Raw genomic sequence first — 8,911 nt, forward strand, 5'->3', positions numbered from 1 at the left:
CACTGGTTCAGGAACCCTTGCCAGCCTTAGGAAATCCTGGAAGTCTGCTGTTGGTTAATGCCCTACACCAATCACTATGTGATGCTCACAGAGATCCACTAGGCTGGGAATTTCTCTTCCAGTGTGCTCTCCCAAGCCACCAAGTGACCTAGGCACATGAACGAAGGACTAAATCAAGATATGCCCAGGGTATTAAACATATACCAAGGGAACAGTTAACTTGAATACAAGGTCAAAAATCAGCAGCAAGTTCTATGATCCAGTGCTGATATCAGATATAAGCTTCAAGGACAAATTTCTTTTCAAAGGCTTATTCCAATTTCATGAGGCTACATGAGGTAGGTGTGTACATTTCCCAGGGCAAATCGATACTTCAGAATCATCTCCTGCATCAGATGCCTGGCACCTGCTTAGTCCATCTAGATGCATTTGAGGAGGACTATGGAGGGTCCCGACTTGTTGTACTCCTGCTTGCTGATCCACATCTGCTGGAGGGTGGACAGTGAGAGCAGGAGGGAGCCACCAATATAGACTGAGTATTTGAGCTCATGGGGAGGAATGATCTTAATCTGCATTGTGCTATGTGCTAGGGCTGTGATCTCCTGTATCCTGTCAACAATGCCTGAATACATGGTGGTACCACCAGACAGCACGGTATTGGCATACAGGTCTTTGTGGATTTCTGCATCACACTTCATGAGGGAGTTGAAGGTTGTCTCATGGATGCTATGGGACACCATACCCAGGAAAAAAGGCTGGAAGAGTGCCAACAGACACCGGAAATAAGCATTCCCAAAGGTAAATCACCTGCCCACCTCATAGCTCATAACTCTTCTCCAAGAAGGAAGATGGTGTAACAGTAGCCATTTCTTGCTGAAAATCCAGGGCAACATAGCACAGCTTCTCCTTTATGACAGGAACAATTTCGCTCTTAGCAGTGCTGGTAATGTTGTAATCCCATTCAATCAGGATCTTAATGAGGTAGTCTGTAAGGTCCAAGCCAGCCAGGTTCAGACACAAGATTTATAATAATTTATAATTTATAATTTTTCTTTTGACACAAATCTGCATTTTCCTTATTGTTTGATAGGTTTTTTCTTTTTACCACTAATACTAAACATGATATTTGTTTATAGTATTTCTTGAAACTTTATTTAAAGTAGTATTTGTAGCTTAAATGCTGAATCTTTGCATGAATATATATACAAGCTTCTACTTCTGGTTGCATAATGTCAGATAAAAAAATGATAAATCAAGTTTTCAATTCTCACATATTGTACCAGAATTTCTCTGCAGAAAAATACAAATTGATACTTCGGGTCGCAATTGCATACTCTTAATTGTGATTCAAATATTCATAGAATTACCTTTCCCTGCTCTGTATAATAACAGGATATAGAGTCTGCTGCTGTGTGTGAACAGTGATAGGGTTCTGGTCTCTCTCGCATTGCTCTTGGTTACTTTTATAATACCTGAAAAAAAGATCTGCCATCTCACATTTTTATACTAAATCATTTTAGTCAGGGAGATGTAAAGAGCTGAGTTTAAAGGAGACAATAAAACCCAGAGTGAAAAAAAATATAGAACCAGAAGCACTATTTGAAAATATGGGAGTCTTATTTTTCTTTGGGTTTTTCTTTTCATTTATTTATTCATTATTAATTAATTTACCTTTTTATTATATATATTCCTTATTTACATTTCGAATGATTTCCCCTTTCTTGGTTCCCCCACCCCCGACAGTCCCATAAGCCATTTTCCCTCCCCCATTCTACAGTCCAACCCCTCCCGCTTCCCTGTCCTAGCATTCCCCTACACTGATGCATCTAGCATTTCCAGGACCAAGAGACTCTCCTCCCTTTGACGTCCAAGAAGACCATCCTCTGCTGCCTATGCATCTGGAGCCATGGATAACACCATGTAAACAATCTGGTTGATGTTTTTGTCCCTGGGAGCTCTGGGAGTGCTGGGTGGTTCATATTATTGTTCCTCCTATGGTGCTGCAAACCACTTTAGCTCCTTGGGTCCTTTCTCTAGCTCCCCCATTGAAGACCCTGAGCACAGTTCAATAGCTGGCTGAGAGTGTCCCTCCCCCACCCCCTTGTATTTGTCATGCACTAGCAGAGCCTCCCAGGTGACAGCTATATTGAGCTCCAGTCAGAAAGTACTTGTGGACATTGATAATAGTGTTTGGGTTTTTTAACTGTATATAGGATGGATCACTAGATAGAGTAGTCTCTGGATGGTCTTTCTCTCAGTCTCTGCTCCACACTTTGTCTCTATATATTCTTCTGTGGGTATTTTGTTCCCCCTTTTAAGAAGGACCAGAGTATCCATACTTTGGTTTTCCTTCTTCTTGGGCCTCATTTGATATGTGAATTGTATCTTGAATATTCCAAGCTTCTGGGCTAATATCCACTTATCAGTGGGTGCATACCATGTGTGTTCTTTTGTGATTGGGTTACCACACTTAGGATGATATTTTCCTGTTCTGCCCATTTGCCTAAGAATTTCATGAATTCATTGTTTTTAATAGCTGAGTAGTATTCCATTGTAAGTATACCAGATTTTCTGTATCTATTCCTCTGTTGAGGGACATCTGGGTTCTTTCCAGATTCTGGCTATTATAAATAAGGCTGCTATGAACATAGTGGAGCATGTGTCCTTATTACATGCTTGGAAATCCAATGGATTTTTGCCCAGGAGTGGTATAACAGGGTCCTCCTGTAGTATCATGCCCAGTTTTCTAACTGCCAGACTGATTTCCAGAGTGGATGTACCTGCTTGCAATCCCACCAGTAGTGGAGGAGTGTTCATCTTTCTCCACATCCTCACCAGAACTTGCTGTCATTTTGACCTTAGCCATTCTGACTGGTATGAGGTAAAATCTCAGGGTTGTTTTGATTTGCATTTCCCTGATGAGTAAGGATGTTGAACACTTATTTATATGCTTCTCAGCCATTCAGTATTCCTCAGGTGAAAATTCTTTGTTTAGCTCAGTACCCCATTTTTTAATAGGGTTAGTTGGCAATAGGGTTAGTTGGCTCTCTGGAGTTTATATATATATGATATATATGATATTAGCCCTCTGTCAGATGTAGGGTTAGTAAAGGTCTTTTCCCAATTTGTTGGTTGCCTTGTTGTTCTATTAAGAGTGTCCTTTGCCTTACAGAATCTTTGTAATTTTATGAGGTCCCATTTGTCAATTTTTGATCTTAGAGCATAAGCTATTGTTGTTCTGTTCAGGAAATTTTCCCCTGTGCCCATGTGTTCAAGGCTCTTCCCCAGTTTCTTTTCTATTAGTTTTAGTGTGTCTGGTTTTATGTGGAGGTCCTTGATTCACTTGTACTTGAGCTTAGTACAAGAAGATGAGAATGGATTGATTTGCCTTCTTCTTCAAGCTAGCCACCAGGTGAACCAGCACCATTTTTTGAAAAGGCTATCATTTTCCCACTGGATTGTTTTAGCTCCATTGTCAAAGATCAACTGACCATATGTGTGTAGATTCATTTCTGGATCTTCAGTTCTATTCCATTGATCTACCTGTCTGTCACTATACCAATACCATGAAGTTTTTAGCACTATTGCTCTGTAGTACTGCTTGAGGTCTGGCATACTGATTTCCCCAGAAGTTCTTTTGCTGTTAGAATAGTGTTAGCTATTCTGGATTTTTTTGTTATTTCAGATGAATCTGAGAATTGCTCTTTCTAACTCTGTGAAGAATTGAGTTGGGATTTTGATGGGAATTGCATTGAATCTGATTTTTGGCAAAATGGCATTTTTACTATTTTAGTCCTGCCAATCCACAAGAATGGGAGATCTTCCATCTTCTGAGGTCTTCTTTGATTTCTTTCTTTGGAGACTTGAAATTATTTTCATACAGATCTTTCACTTGCTTGGTTTGAGTCACACCAAGATACTTTATATTGGTTGTGACTATTTTTAAGGGTGTTTTTACCCTAATTTCTTTCTCAGTCTGTTTATCTTTTGAGTATTGGAAGTCTACTGATTTGTTTGAGTTAATTTCATATATGGCCACTTTGCTTAAGTTGTTTATCAGCTGTAGGAGGTCTCTGGTGGAGTTTTCTTGGTCATCTGCAAATATCATAATTTCACTTCTTCCTTTCCAATTTATATCCCTTTGACCTGCTTATGTTGTCTAATTGCTCTAGCTAGAACTTCAAGTACTATATTGAATAAATATATAGATAGAGATCAGCCTTGTCTAGTTTCTGATTTTAGTGGGATTGCTTCAAATTTTTCTCCATTTAGTTTGATGTTGGCTACCGGTTTGCTGTATATTGCTTTTACTGTGTTTAGGTATGAGCTGTGAATTCCTGTCTTTCCAAGACTTTTATCATGAAATTATGCTGAATTTTGTCAAATGCTTTTTCAGCATCTAAGAAAATGACTATGTGTATTTTTCTCTGAGAAAAACTGAAAAAAGTTTGTTTATGTAGTGGATTGCATTGATGGATTTCTATATATTGAACTATTCCTGCATCCATGAGAGGAAGCCTACTTGATCTTGTTGAATGATCATTTTTATGGGTTCTTGGATTCAGTTGGCAAGAATTTTATTGAGTATTTTTGCATCGATATTCATAAGGGAAATTGGTCTGAAGTTCTCTTTCTTTGTTGTATCTTTGTGTGGTTATGGTATCAACATAATTGTGGCTTTATAGAATGAGTTGGGTAGTGTTCCTTTTGTTTCTATTTTGTGGGATAGTTTGAAGAGTATTGGTGTTAGGTCTTCTTTGAAGGTCTAATAGAATTCTGCATTTAAACCATTTGGTCCTGTGCTTTTTTGGTTAGGAGACTTTCAATGACAGCTTCTATTTCTTTAGGGATTATCAAACTGTTTAGATGGTCGATCTGATCCTGATTTTACTTTGGTATTTGGTATCTGTCTAAGAAAGTGTCCATTTCATCCAGATTTTCCAGTTGTGTTGAGTATAAGCTTTTGTAGTAGGATCTAATGATTTTTTTAATTTCCTTAGTTTCTATTGTTATATCTCCCTTTTCATTTCTGATTTTGTTAATTTGGATACTGTCTCTGTGTCCTCTGGTTAGTCTAGCTAAGGTTTTATCTATCTTGTTGATTTTCTCAAAGTACCAGCTCCTGGTTTTGTTGATTCTTTGTATAGTTCTTTCTGATTCTACTTGGTTGATTTCAGACCTGAGTTTAATGATTTCCTGCCTTCCACTCCTCTTGGGTGTATTAGTTTCTTTCTGTTCTAAAGCTTTCAGGTGTGCTATGAAACGGCTAGTGTATGCTCTCTCCAGCTTCTTTTTGGAACTATGAGTTTTCCTCTTAGCACTGCTTTCATTGTGTCCCATAAATTTGGGGACACATGCCATATGTCCCCATATGTAATTGTACCATATTTATTTATTTAATTATTATTATTATTATTATTATTTCATTTTTACACTCCATAGTTTATTCTCCTCCACTCCTATCCACCCTTTGATTATTTCACAGCCCATACCTCTTCCCTACCTCCCTGTCTCCATGTCCCCCCCCCCCAACGGCCTCCTAACCTTTAAACTCCCTGGGGCCTCTATTCTCTTGAGGGTTTGGTGCATCATCTCTGACTGAACACAGACCCAGTATTCCTCTGTGTGCATTGGGGGCTTCATATCAGCAGGTATATTCTGCCTGTTTGGTTCTCCAATGTTTGAGAGATCTTGGGTTTCCAGTTAAATGAGACTGTTGGCCTTCCTACAGGCTTGTCCTTCTTTTCAGCTTCTTTCAGCCTTCCCTAATTCAACAACACGAGTCAGCTACTTCTGACCATTGTTGGAGTGCAGACAGCTGCATCTGACTCTTTCAACATGATCTAGTATTAGGTGATAGAAAAGGACTGAAGCCCTGCGGCCAGCAGAAAAAAGAGAAATGGGCAACCTCAGGAGATAGGGGATAGGGGATGTTACACTCCACAATGCTCCAGAGACCTGGGAGGTGAGAGACTCTCAGAAATCAAAGGGGGTAACCTAGGTGAAGTGACAGACTGTTGCAAGAGAGAACTTATAAGGCCCACCTCCAACAGGAAGACATGGCATCAAATGAGGGGGGATCATCCCACAGTCACAAATTTGATCCATAATTGGGCCTCTCTGAAAGAATTATAGGGATGGAAATGGAGAGGAGCCTGAGGGAAAGAATGTCAAGTGACAGACCCAAAGTGGGATCTGGCTCAAGGGAAGGTCCCAAATTCTGACACAATTACTGAGGCTATGGAGTGCTCTTAAATAGGACACAAAGCATGACTTCACTTCAGAAGGTGCAACAAACAGCAGAAAGGGTCATATGCAATAATTTTCAGCAAGCCAATGGACAGAAACAGCTGACCTCTGATGTTGAATGTTTTAGTAAGAAATTCTCCTTTAAAGTCAGCCATAGGAACATGCATGCAGCTTCATAGAACGAGTTGGGTAGAGTTCCTTCTGTTTCTATTTTGTGGAATAGTTTGAAGAGTATTGGTCTTAGGTCTTCTATGAAGGTCTGATAGAATTCTGAACTGAAGCCATCTGGTTCCATGCTTTTTTTGATTGGGAGACTTTCTATGATTCTTTTTATTTCTTCAGGTGTTATGGGACTGCTTAGATGATCTATTTGATCCTGATTTAGTTTTGGTGTCGGATATCTGTCTAGGAAACTGTCCATTTCCTCCAGATTCTCCAGTTGTGTTGAGTATAGGCTTTTGCAGGAGGATCTAATGATTTTTTGAATTCCCTCAGTTTGTGTTGTTATATCTCCCTTTTCATTTCTAAGTTTGTTAATCTGGATACTGTCTCTGTGCCCTTTGGTTAGTCTGGCTAATGGTTTATCTATCTTGTTGATTTTCTCAAAGAACCAGCTCCTGGTTTTGTTGATTCTTTGTATGGTTCTCTTTGTTTCTACTTGATTGATTTCAGCCCTGAGTTTGATGATTTCCTGCCTTCTACTCCTCCTGGGTGAAATAGCTTCTTTTTGTTCCAGGGCTTTCAGGTGTGTCATTAAGCTGGTAATGTATGCTCTCTCCATTTTCTTTTTGGGGGCACTCAGGGCTATGAGTTTTCCTCTTAGCACTGCTTTCATTGTGTCCCATAGATTTGGGTATGTTGTGTCTTCATTTTCATTAAGTTCTAAAAAGTCTTTAATATTTTCTTTATTTCTTCCTTGACCAAGGTATCATTGAGTAGAATATTGTTTAGTTTCCACGTGTATGTGGGTTTTCTGTTGTTTTTGTTGCTATTGAAGACTGCTTTTACTCCATAGTGATCTGATAGGAGGCATGGGATTAGTTCGATCTTATATTTGTTGAGGTCTGTCTTGTGACCAATTATATGGTCGATTTTGGAGAAGGTACCATGAGGTGCTGAGAAAAAGGTATATTCTTTTGCTTTAGGATAGAATCTTTATATATATTTGTTTAATCTAATTTGTCCAAAGCTTCAATTAGTTTCATTGTGTCCCTGTTCAGTTTCTGTTTCCCTGATCGGTCCATTGAGGAAAGTGCAGTGTTGAAGTCACCCACAATTATTGTGTTAGGTGCAATGTGTGCTTTGAGCTTTAATAAAGCTTCTTTTATGAATGAGGGTGCCCTTGCATTTGGAGCATAGATGTTCAGGATTGAGAGTTCTTCTTGTTGTATTTTTCCTTTGACCAGCAAGAAGTGTCCCTCAGAGTCTCTTTTGATGACTTTGGGTTGAAAGTCAACAGCTTGTTTCCTGAGACCATTTGCTTGTAAAATTGTCTTCCAGCCTTTTACTCTAAGGTAGTGTTTGTCTTTGACCCTGAGGTGTATTTCCTGTATGCAGCAAAATGTAGGGTCCTGTTTACATATCCAGTCAGTTAGTCTGTGTCTTTTTATTGGGGCATTGAGTCCATTGATGTTAAGAGATATTAAGGAATAGTGATCGTTACTTCCTGACATTTTTGATGTTATTTCTTAAATGTGATTGGTTAACTTCTTTTGGGTTTGATGAGAGAAGGTTACTATCTTGCTTTTTTCAGGGTGATGTTTCCCTCCTTGTATTGGTGTTTTCCTCCTATTATCCTTTGTAAGATTGGGTTTGTGGATAGATATTGGGTAAACTTAGTTTTGTCATGGAATATCTTAGTTTCTCCATCTATGGTGATTGAGAGTTTTGCTGGGTAGAGTAGTTTTGGCTGGCATTTTTGTTCTCTTAGAGTCTGCATGAGATCTGCCCAGGATCTTCTAGCCTTCACACTCTCAGGTGAAAAGTCTGCTGTGATTCTGATAGGTCTTCCTTTATATGTTACTTGGCCTTTTTCTCTTACTGCCTTTAATTTTCTTTCTTTGTTTAGTACATTTAAAGATCCAACAAAGAAAGAGAACTTCAGTCCAATTTCTCTTATCAATATTGATGCAAAAATACTTAATAAAATTCTTGCCAACCGAATCCAAGAACACATCAAAACGATCATCCACCATGATCAAGTAGGCTTCATCCCAGGGATGCAGGGATGGTTCAATATAAGAAAATCCATCAATGCTATCCACTACATAAACAAACTCAAAGAAAATCAAAACATATGATCATCTCATTAGATGCAGAAAAAGCATTTGACAAAATTCAGCATCCTTTCATGCTAAAAGTCTTGGAAAGAACAGGAATTCAAGGCCTATACCTAAACATCGTTAAAGCAATATACATCAAACCTGTAGCCACAATTTGGGGCGGCGGCAGCAGCGGCTGCAGTGCAGCAGTGGCTGGTCCAGCTGAAGGGCTATCAGCAGTGGAACCAAGGCGGCACAGGGTCCAGTTAGGCCCTGCGCCCACGACCACTGACCTTCGCTGACCAACCGGGCGGCAAGCAGCTGCAGTTGTGCGGCGCCTTTCACTGCACGGAAGCCACTTCAGAACTTGGCCTCCTGCCAGTCAGGAGAGGCTCATCTCC

General features: G+C 39.5%; 1 pseudogene; it reads right to left on the reverse strand.

Moving 5' to 3' along the window:
- Nucleotides 1–419: 419 nt before the first annotated feature.
- On the reverse strand, nt 420–2,085 carry LOC127677840 (actin, muscle-like; annotated as a pseudogene).
- Between the last annotated feature and the right edge of the window lie 6,826 nt (nt 2,086–8,911).

The sequence above is a fragment of the Apodemus sylvaticus genome, chromosome 2, assembly GCF_947179515.1.
Source record: "Apodemus sylvaticus chromosome 2, mApoSyl1.1, whole genome shotgun sequence".
NCBI classification, from domain to species: domain Eukaryota; kingdom Metazoa; phylum Chordata; class Mammalia; order Rodentia; family Muridae; genus Apodemus; species Apodemus sylvaticus.